We start from the raw sequence: 10873 nt of genomic DNA on the forward strand, positions 1-10873 counted from the left end.
TCCAATGTGCATTTGCCTTCTTTATAAGTCTCCCATGTGGGACCTTGTCAAAGGCTTTGCTGAAATCCATATAAACTACATCAACTGCACTCCCCTCATCTACACACCTGGTTACCTCCTCAAAAAATTCAATTAAATTTGTCAGGTATGACCTCCCTCTGACAAAGCCAAGCTGACTATCCCTGATCAAACCTTGCCTCTTCAAGTGGAGATAGATTCTCTCCTTCAGAATTTCTCCAATAGTTTCCCTAACACTGATGTGAGACTCATTGGCCTGTAGTTCCCTGGCTTATCTCTACAACCCTTCTTAAATAGCGGAACCACATTAGCTGTTCTCCGGTCCTCTGGCACCTCCCCCGTGGCCAAGGAGGAATTAAAAATTTGGGTCAGAGCCCCTGCGATCACCTCCCCTGTCTCCCTCAGCAGTCTGGGACACAAATCATCTGGATCTGGAGATTTGTCCACTTTTAAGCCTGCCAACACCTCCAATACCTTGTCACTCCCTGTATCAATTTGCTTAAGAACCTCGCATTCTTTCTCCCCGGAGCCATCCACCCAAGTGACTCCAGGAGTGTTTGGCCCATCCGAATCCTCTCTTCCTGTGTCCCCAACAGCTCCAGCTCCACAGGCCGAGGAGATGCCACTGCCTCACAGCAGGACCCTGAAAGCAGGCCGGGTCTCTCCAGGTCTCGGCCCTCCAGAGGACGCCCACCAAAGTCATCACAGACAGGGCGTCACAGTCAGCAGGCTGCCTCCACCTCCACTGTGGATGTCCAGGGAGCACAAAGACATAGCGACAGGGTTAGGAAAGTTAGGTAACAGTAGTTGCACATCCTGGGCACGGGTGTTAATCACTTGTACATAATGTTCAGTATTGTCAATAAATTCCCAAGAATGTCACCCTGCCTGTGGCTCCTTGTTCTGATGAGCAATGTTCTTGTCACTCAGATGTGAAACCTTTCTGTACAAGATAATGGCAGGTGTCTCAGTCCAGGGCCTCTTCCCTGTGTCTGTGCAGCCTTCAGACCACAGTGATGGTCCAGCCTCACACTCCCTGGAAACATTACTGATTCCTGCACCTCGGCGATGCTGGTCATTGCTGCCAGAATGTGGTGGGCAGGTGCCACAGAGTTCTCTCACACCCTGTGTGCTCTCAGCACCTTTAAGGTGGGGCTGGCCCCCATCACACCAGCATCTGCAACCACTGATGCTGTGCACCAGCTCCTGAAGGACTGAGGTGCTGAACACGGACACAGCATCAAATGCATCTAAAGTTTCATGGCTGCGTCTCTGAGATGACCCTGATCACAGAGCGCAAGCGAGCTCCCTCGGCCAGACAGTAGTCAGACATTCTCAGAGGCCATGTGAAGATCTATGGAGTGTCCTCGCTGCATGTTGTCATCACCCTCCTGTAATCAAGCAACTATTAGGGCCTCCACTGCATCTCCATGACAGGGGCATTCTCACAGAGGGTATTGGTGCTGCCATAATCCAGACTGGAGTCAAACATTCACAACTGCGATGTGATGATCTGTGAGGTCACCACACTGCATGTTGTCATCATCCTCCACAAATCTGGCAGTTATGAGAGCCTCCTGAGCGCACCTGCCTCGTCTGGCCAGTGCGAGAGCCTCATCCCCATCATTGTCACCACTAAGGGCCCCCTCACCCTCATCCCCATCAGCATCCTCCTCATCTGAGGAGACCTCCAGCTCCTCCATCTCCTCCTCAGCCAGCTCCTCTCCCTGTTGCAACACCAGGTTGTAAAGGATGCAGCAGACAGCAACGATGCGTGACACCCTCTGTGGACTGTATTGCAGGGCTCCAACAGACCGGTCCCACATCTTCAGCATCCCGATGGTCTGCTCCACCAAGTTGCAGCTGCAGCATAAGCCTCATTATATCATCGCTCTGCTGCAGTCTGAGGCCGCTGCATGGGTGTCATCAGCCACGGTCTCTGTGGGTTGCCCTTGTCCCCGAGGAGCCAACCCTGCAGCCTCTGTGGACCCTGGAAGACTGCAGGATCTGTGAATACTCAGGATGTCGGCGTCGTGCACACTCCCTGGAAACCATGCACATACCTGCAGGATGTGTTTCTGGTGGTCGCTCACCAGCTGTACGTTCAGTGAGTGGAGGCCCTTGCGGTTGATGGAGCCACTGAGTGTAGCGATGGAAACCTGAGCGCCACGTGAGTGCACCCTGCACCTGTGGGAATCCCAAGATCAGGGTAAGCCCAATGGCCCTGGCATCCTGGCTATTCCGGTCCCAGGCAGAATAGACAAAGTTGTGTGCCCTCGAGAAGATGGTATCCGTGACCTCATGGACGCGCTTGTGGGCGACAGATTGTGAAATCCCACAGAGGTCACCTGCGCAGCCATGAAAGGAGCCACTGGCATAGAAATTGAGCACCACTGTCACTTTCACAGCCACTGGCTGTTCATGCCCTCCATGTCCCCTTGGCACCAAGTCCTGCAGTAAGTGGCAGATGTGAGCCACTAGGTCCCTAGACATGCACAGTCATTGGTGACACTGGTTCCCAGTCATCTGAAGGACTGGCAGGAGGCATCTATCCTGGGTGTCACTAGGCACCGATCAGCCAGATCTCGCCGTCGCTCCTGGACAGCGTGTGCAGGAGCCTGTTGCCCTTCTTCATGAGGTTGATGCTCTTGCCTTTGCGCAGCCAGAAGCCTCAGTCACTCTCTCCTCCGTCTTCTACAGTCTCTGTAGGCCAACAGGCACACAGCTAGGCCCCAAGATCCATGATCCTGATGTGGTCCTCCTGCAGCACGAAAGAGAGAGAGTGTGGTTATCCTGGCCCTGTGTGACCGCCCCTTAATGCTTCCTGGAGAGAGCTGGTCACCCCTCGGATGGCCAGAGATGAGTGCGCTGCATGGCTGTCCCATCAACCTGCAACATGAGGGGGCACTGGTCCAAACCAGGATGCTGAGATTGGAAGGGGCTGCGAGCGCATCGCACAGTGACTGCTACATGCATTGGTGAGGAGATTGTACAACGTGTGCAGTCCAACTGCTCCACAGTCCAATAAAGTGGTGACGGACTCGAAGTCTGAGCCAGAGGGGTGGGGGGGGTGGGTGGATGGGAGGCAGTGGGGTAAGGTATGGAGCGCTTGGTGACCTTTGGTGCCTCCGTGTTGCTTGCATGGGTGAGCAGGCTAGGAGCCTGACCCCAATCATATCACTATGGCTGCGCCTGATCTGTCTCAGTTGCAGAGGCATGGTCGGTTTATACAGGTGTCCCTAATGGGTGCCCACTTCCCTCACTTATCCTGCCCCCCACCTCAATTGCCTGTGTGCGGAATGCAGCGCCAGGCAGCACTTGACCCCCTCCAACCCCCACTCCACCACCGACAACAGTTGCCTCTGAGGCTGGCCAGCACTTGCTCCCTCCCCCCGGTACCCCTGAGGCCTGTAAACAATGGGTGAGCTGTGGAGAACGCTGCTGCTCACTCACCTCAGTTCCCCCAAAGTGAAGGTTGCCAAGTGTACATCTCCTGTGTGCTGTTGTGAAACACATCAGTGTGCTTTCCCGCTGACCTGGACAGATGATACGGTGGGGTTCCAAGAGCCTGGTGGAATGGCCTTTTCATTATATACTGATGTGTTACAATTAGCTCCTCGCTGACCGATGGTGGGAAACACGGCCTGCAGTTGGCAAGCTGAGCGGACGATCACGCCATATTTTCCGTCCACACCACCTTTCACACCTGCTGCCAATTTCTCTGTATCTACCCTTTCTAACACTGTTATTTTTAAATACCATGCGCAGCAATACAAATAGTGCCTGGGTATTTAATACTTGCTGCAAGCCCTGTACCAAATTCCCTCTCTCCCAGTACCCAACATCTGCAGCCTCTGGTTCACAGGCAGTCCCCAGGACAAAGCAGACCCAACCCTTGAGGTCCGAGCTACTCCTTCCTTTTTGTTCTAAACTCCTCTTTGCTGGTTTATCCTGTTTGAATTTTTTGGACCTGAAATTTGAAAAGAGCTGTTCTGGCAGCTACTGCCTTATTGATAGGTAAATGTTAAATCAGAAACATTGAGGTCAGTTTAAATCATCAATTTCCCATATATGCAAATCGATAGGAATGTTGACTTAAACAAATAGGGGGTCAATACTGTAATGCCTGTCTAGGGGCTGGGAAGCCTCACAGGCAGGGGTAGGGCCTGAAACCTGAGCACCCAACCTCGCATGTCTCATCCTCAGTGTGCCCAGTTTCCTACCAGGCAGTTAGAGGATGGGAGAGGGTCATGGTGGCCTTGTGAATGAAAAGTGAATCTGTGTGGGATGAGCAGACGAGTCATGCTTCTAAAAGGCTGTGGCTGCTTAGATAGTTTGGACTGAACATATAGTTCTGTGATGGAGGGGACGGTTTGCACCTTATGCAGTGAGAATCTTGCAAAGATCTTTTCGCTTCCCTCAAACTGCCTTTTTACATAATCATTACCTCTTCTGTTCTGCAAGGATACCGGTTAGCAAATCATCTGTGGGTGCTAAAACACCTCAGGTCTTATACATACACCCACCAGCACGATGACCCTTGTGTCATGACCATGCCAGTCTTACCAAGGTGTGCCCGATGAAATTTTTCTTTCACATCTCTACTTCATTTTTAGTCACCCAGTTGTCAAGGTCACTGCGCCATCACGCACATACAACAGGATCCTTCCAGGTCATTGCAGGACCTATATGCCAGATAAGCCAATTTGCGGTTCAATAATGCCTAAAGCACATAACTGAGACCGTGGTCGTTGAGTGAAACATTTTCTCAATGAACAGTGGACATCGGCCAGACAAGGCCTTTTACTAACTGGCAAACTTTAAAAATACAGGGCATCTTGGATAGCACGCCAGGGCTCATCAGCAAAACTCCAATGCACACATACATGGACAAGAATTCAGTAGAAACAAAAAATCAGGAGAGATGTAAAATGGGCTGCCAACTTTTTATCTCACATTTCAACTATCTCACAATCTGCTTCACTGTTTAAGTGATATTAGTTCAAGAATAAATAGTGGTCAGGACACCAGAGAGAACTCCACCTCCACACCCCCAACGCCACCTGCTTTTCTTCAAAATATGTCATGAGATCTTTTACATCCACCGGAGAGGGCAGATGGTGCCTTTGATTAATGTCTCATCTGACAAATGACACCTCCGACAGTGCTGCACTCTGCCAATACTGTACTGGAATGCCAATCTAAATTATGTATACTTGTTCAAGTAATGTTGGTGTCATTTAAATCTGTGTGGCTGGTGTTATATTTACTATATATCACAGCATAGGGGCTGCGACAAAGAGGGGAGACAGATTTGTCTGAGGAGGCAGTGTAATATCACACTGGCCTTCACATCACCAACTCAGATACAAGCACTTTGGAGGGATGTAGCACACATTTAGAGTCAGTGGCACAAGGTGAAAGGCACCACACCAGAGTGCAGCAGGAGCTGTCACAGTTAAAGGCATTTGTACATCAGCCCCATCAGTGGAGGAAGGAAAGTCAGAATGATGCTCTAGTGGGCAGGAACATGGAGACTCAGGAGTCACCTTTTGGGGAACAGTATTTAAATAATTAGCAGCAGATGTGTGGACATGTGGTGGAATCCCTGAGGCAGTGGGAGCTCTAGGACTGCAAATAGAGGAGTCCATCGATATCATGAAATCTGTTTTGCCCCAGGGATCAACTGCATGAGCTCTGACCATGAAAGATTGGCCAATCCCATGGGGAGACACGTCCAGTAGCACTCAGAGTGGATGCAAGAACAGTGTCTTGGCCATGGGCGCAAGCCTCCCTCTGTAGCAGAGATCTGCGGGCTCAGAGTATGAGCACTGACATCCATGGATTACATGAGGAGCTGCGGCCCCTTAACAGGACTGTCACACTGTTAGCACAGTGGTTGCTGGAATGGATGACTGTTGCGCTCAGCAGCCAGCCCCATCAACCTCACCTGAAGGACAACCCAGGGCTGCGCAGGTCACTGAGGAGGGCGAAGGTACCGAGATCTCCTCAGACCCCTCATCTTCCTCTATCTCCACAGCCCCTCTGCCAGAGTCCACGCCTGCTGCACATGTGCCAGTGACCACAGCTGGCCAAGCAGAGATGCAGATGCCGCAGTCTGAAGGAGGTCCCCAGCGGGCGCCTGAGAATGAGCCAGGTCACCACGCTTCTCATTGCCATTTAGACAGAGGAGTGGGCAGTCAGCCTCCACCTCCTCTAAGGCAACACACTTCATAGCAGAGAGCAAAGGGCTCCATCTTGCCTTGAGCATTCGTGGGTTCACAATGGTTACATTTTTCACATTGTATTTAGCATATCTGTGCACTTTTAAAAATATTTACTTACACTTGTACACAGCTCGGTGTGTGTTTGGACACTAGAGAGCTCAGAAGGAATGGTAACATTATGAAGGTGGTTCCTATCAGCAACAATGAATGTGGCATGCTGAGGTCAATCTCAATGTGCTGGCAACAGGATCAATGTTGCTGGCTGATTCGTGATGCTTTGGAGGGCTTCTTCCTTCTCTGCTGTACCACATAAGATTCCAGGGTTCAAAAGCTCAAGGACTGAGATGCTCCTTGTTGTCTTTCATTGTCCATACAAGCTTGACTTTAAGGGAGGCTTAATGATCAGACTCCAGATGCTGAGCAGCATGTACATCTCAAGCATTCATCTGCACTGCAGTGTTACACATTGGCCTGAGTGTAGGCGTCACAGCTCCAGAAGCCATGTATCGTGCAGGACAAAAACAGAATTACCTGGAAAAACTCATCAGGTCTGGGCAAAAATAATTACCCTTCCACACCAGGAGCCCCTCCATCGGAGACCCCGACCAGATCCAGGACCCAAACTGAACATTTGTACGGGAAGAAGTGAAATATACAAAATTATATCATGTTAAAGGAAAGAGCAACAACTGAGGAGTGAAAACTAAATACACTTAATTAAAAAATAAAAAGAGCAATATATGTAAAAGGTTAGTTAACACCGAATAGAAAGATTTTGCAAGCAGTAAAAAAATTTAGGTCTCAAAATTATCATCCAACACTGTAGACTCATGTACATGGAATAAAGGACTGAATTGAGAAACAGACTCCGATTACGCAGGTCCTGAACTATTTAAAACATAAGGAAAGGAAAGATAATTAACTTGTTACCAGTGTAGGGACTAAATTGGCTGTTTTCATGGAGCTGACCTCTCTTTCAAGGTTAATCGGCCTATTTGGTGACCCCAATAAATATTTGTTTGTTCCTGTCTCCCCAGAGGTTATGACTAATTTATACCATGTGGCAGTAAATTGAAAACATGGGCTTTAAAAATAATGATGTATATTTTCTTTTGCACACAGAGTAATACCTCTCCAGAGACAGTTTAATTCTCATGATTGTATCTAGCACTGGTTAATGTGTTGGTTGACGTAGCGCCTTGTATAGCCATTGCGTTCACACAGATTTCCCGACTTTTCACCTCCAGTCAGCCTGCCATCATCTGGATTCAGAAACTAAACAAAGATCAGTTCTCTCCCGTTTCATTGTTGGATAGTTAACTCAGGAATTGAATTTCATTGCGCCTCTCTTTCAGGTGTAAAATGAACATAGCAAAAGTCAATTTCAGGGCCCAAGACAGTCTGAAAGACGCCCTAATTAATATTGGGCTTGGCCATTTTTTCAGGTGTTTGTGGCCACCTAAAACAGGCATTAGGTCCTTTTTATATGCTAATAAGGAACATAACACGTTTTCCAGCACCCAAATGGGAAACTAGTCTCCCAAGAGTGCAGCAGGTGCTGTTAGAGTTCTTCACTGTCGAAGGTGCTGTTTATAGCATGCAACCTTTTCAAAATAAATGTTAAACCAAAGCCCACGGCTGCCCTCTCGAGGAGATGTAAAATATCCCAAGACAGTGTTTCAAAGAAGAGCTGAGTTGTCTTTTATGTTCTGGCCAATATTTATTCCTCAACCAATATCATTAAATAAAACAGGTAATCTGGTCATTATCACATAGCTGTGTGTGGGAGTTTGCTGTGGACAAATTGGCTGCCATATTTACTACATGCCAACAATGGCTTCATTTCAAAAATATGTGCTTGTAAAGGGCTTTGGAATTTCCCCAGATTGTGAAAGGTATCGTATAAATCCAAGATCTTATTTTCTTTTCACTGCAGGGAGTGATCTTGGAGGGGCAGGCACACCCCAAGGATTGGATCAAAGCCTAGACTGGGTCTTTCAGCAGACATGTAGGGGGAGTTGAAGAAAGACTGGAGGCAGAGGAAGCTTCTGACAAGGCCCTTCCCTCCACAAGAGGAACTTGGAGGCTGTACTGCCACCTTTCATAAGTGGGGCAGACAGGAAAGAAATTTTTCAGGGGCCCATGCCCCAATATTTGCAAGCAGTCCTGGTGGGGGTGGGAGAAATCTGGCAAAGTAAGGGTGGAGTCAATGAGCCTCTTTCACGATCTACTGCAATGTTTCCCATGGATGAGAATCCCTTCCTCAAGGGCCTTCCTTCCCATTGTCACAAAAGTATAATAATTGTCATAACATTATTGTGATTTATTGTAAAAGTAGATTAATAGCGGGGTTTCGATAGATTTTTGTGTGTGTGTGTGTGTGTTGGCCGGTGGGGGATGGGTGCTGCGGGATTTAATTGAATTGGAGACAGCTGGTCTGGAGGCTTTGACTCATCAAAGGAAGCTAGGTTTGAAATGCTAAATTCGTAAACATGGCTGAAGTCTTAGAATGTGAGGTGAGGAGAATTTGCATTTTTAGAAAAATCAGGGTAGTTTGAATTTCAAAGAGATGGTAGGATGTTACACCTAGCCAGAGAAGCTAGACCAAGCAGTGTGTTTGTTTTTCCCCAAGGTTACTGAAAATATTAGCACAATGAAAAGTTTTATATTATGAGAAAAGTAAAGTTCCAAAGACACATGGGAACAATGGAATTTACATTAAAAGAGTGAAACATATGGAAAGGAGATTGAAGCTATGTGTCAGGGAGGGCACTGTAAGATCTACCAGAGGTGTGAAAAGTTTCCAGTATTTGTGCATTAAGCTTGCTGTCCACAGAAACTGAGGCCGGATTTTTCCAGCTCCATCACGGGCGGGACCCGCCACAGGTGAGGCGGTGCCCCAGCCAAAAGTCCATTGACTTGCAGCGAGACCGGAAGATCCCAGTGGCAGGCGCATGTGGAAAATCCCGCTCCGAAGCTGGGGAAGCCACTTTGAATTCTACTGTCCAGGGTATTGTGTTGACTTGCCTCGATCTGTTCAAATCCATTTGTTTTTACTGTTACCTTTACTTGGGTGTAACTGGAAGCCAGATTAGTTAGGGGTTTTAGGAGTTATTACAACAGTAATTTATAGACCTATGTATGTGCTTGAAATCTTCTCTTTTGTTAATAACTGTTAATTTAGTTTTTAAGAGTCTTGGTGGACTACTACTACTGAATTCAGGGCACGCATCTCTAAATAAAATACAAAGTGCAAAACCATTGTGATAGAGGGATTGAGTTTCCCTCATGGATTTGATTCACCTGGCACACCTCATCTCACATCATAACAAATTGGAGGCTCTTTGCAAGACATTTGAAATTCCTTGATTGGTTTGGAGTTGGTGAATCTTAAGGTTACAGGGACAAGAGGCACTTTGAGTACAGGGGCTGAATTTTCCCCCTGTCGGGGGGTGGGGGGGCGTTGTGTGGGGGAGGGCGGGAGGGAGCACGAACCCGATCGGCACCCCTGAGCGGGTCCGTGCCGCCATTTTATGTGGGCCGGCCAATTAAGGCCCACCCAGCGTGACGCACACCCGGAAGCGCTGTGCACTCCCTGTGTGGGCGGGGGGAGATTCCCTGAGTCGGAGCCTCAGGGAGATCAGCTTAGGTTCTGGAATATTTGATAAAGGTGAAAAAATTTTAAGGACATGTGAAACTGTCGCATGAGCTGGGACATGTCTATTAACTTTTTCAAAAAATTTTATTTAAATAATAAACCCTTCATGAAACCTCATCCCGCCTGTGGATGAGGTTTCATGAAAAATGCGAAGGCCGCCTGGGCTCTTCACCTGCCCCCCCTAACCTTAAGGCTGGACGGGCAGCATTCTTAACAACTTTAATTACTTTGTTAATGGCCTTAATAGGCCTTTGACAGTTCGGCAGGCACGCAGCCAACGCAGTTGCGCGCCCACCAAACTGACAGTCTTAATGACGCTCGGTGACATCAGGACACCCACCCGACATCACCGTGCATCATTTTACGCGTCGGTGAGTGCGCCCCACGCCTGTTCGCTGACGGGAAAATTCTTCCCCAAGAGTTGGTGTGATGGCTTTTTAAAGTGATGAGGCTGCAAAAATGGTTAAAACTTTTCTGGAAGTAGAAGACATAATTCTGATTGGGTTACAAAATGTATCTAACAGTAAGTTAACAGAGTTGGTGGATAAGTTGCAGTTGAGGTTACCTGTAGGGGCAAAGAAAGCTGATATAGTTGACGGTATAGCTCAGCATTTGAAGTTGGAAGTGATACCTGGCACTAGTGAGGCACAGCCGGAGATAGTGAGACTTCAGTTACAAATGAAGAAGCTTGAACTTGAACAAGCAAAGGAACTGAAAAAAACTGGAATTGGAGGCGAAAGAAAAAGAGAGATTATTTCAAAAAGAAATGGAAATGCAAAAACTTGATCTCCAGAGGGAAAAGTTAGTAATAGAGGAAAGAAAGAAGGAAAGCGACAGGGAGTGCTGACTTAAAAAGCTGGACTTTAAGAAAGATGCAGATGCTGAGGAAAGTTTTGATGATGAAAAAAACCATTAACCTAAAACCCAGGGAGGTGATGTTTAAATTTGCGCAAGCTCTTCCGAAGTTTGA

Source organism: Carcharodon carcharias, chromosome 18 (genome assembly GCF_017639515.1).
Source record: "Carcharodon carcharias isolate sCarCar2 chromosome 18, sCarCar2.pri, whole genome shotgun sequence".
Classification (NCBI taxonomy): domain Eukaryota; kingdom Metazoa; phylum Chordata; class Chondrichthyes; order Lamniformes; family Lamnidae; genus Carcharodon; species Carcharodon carcharias.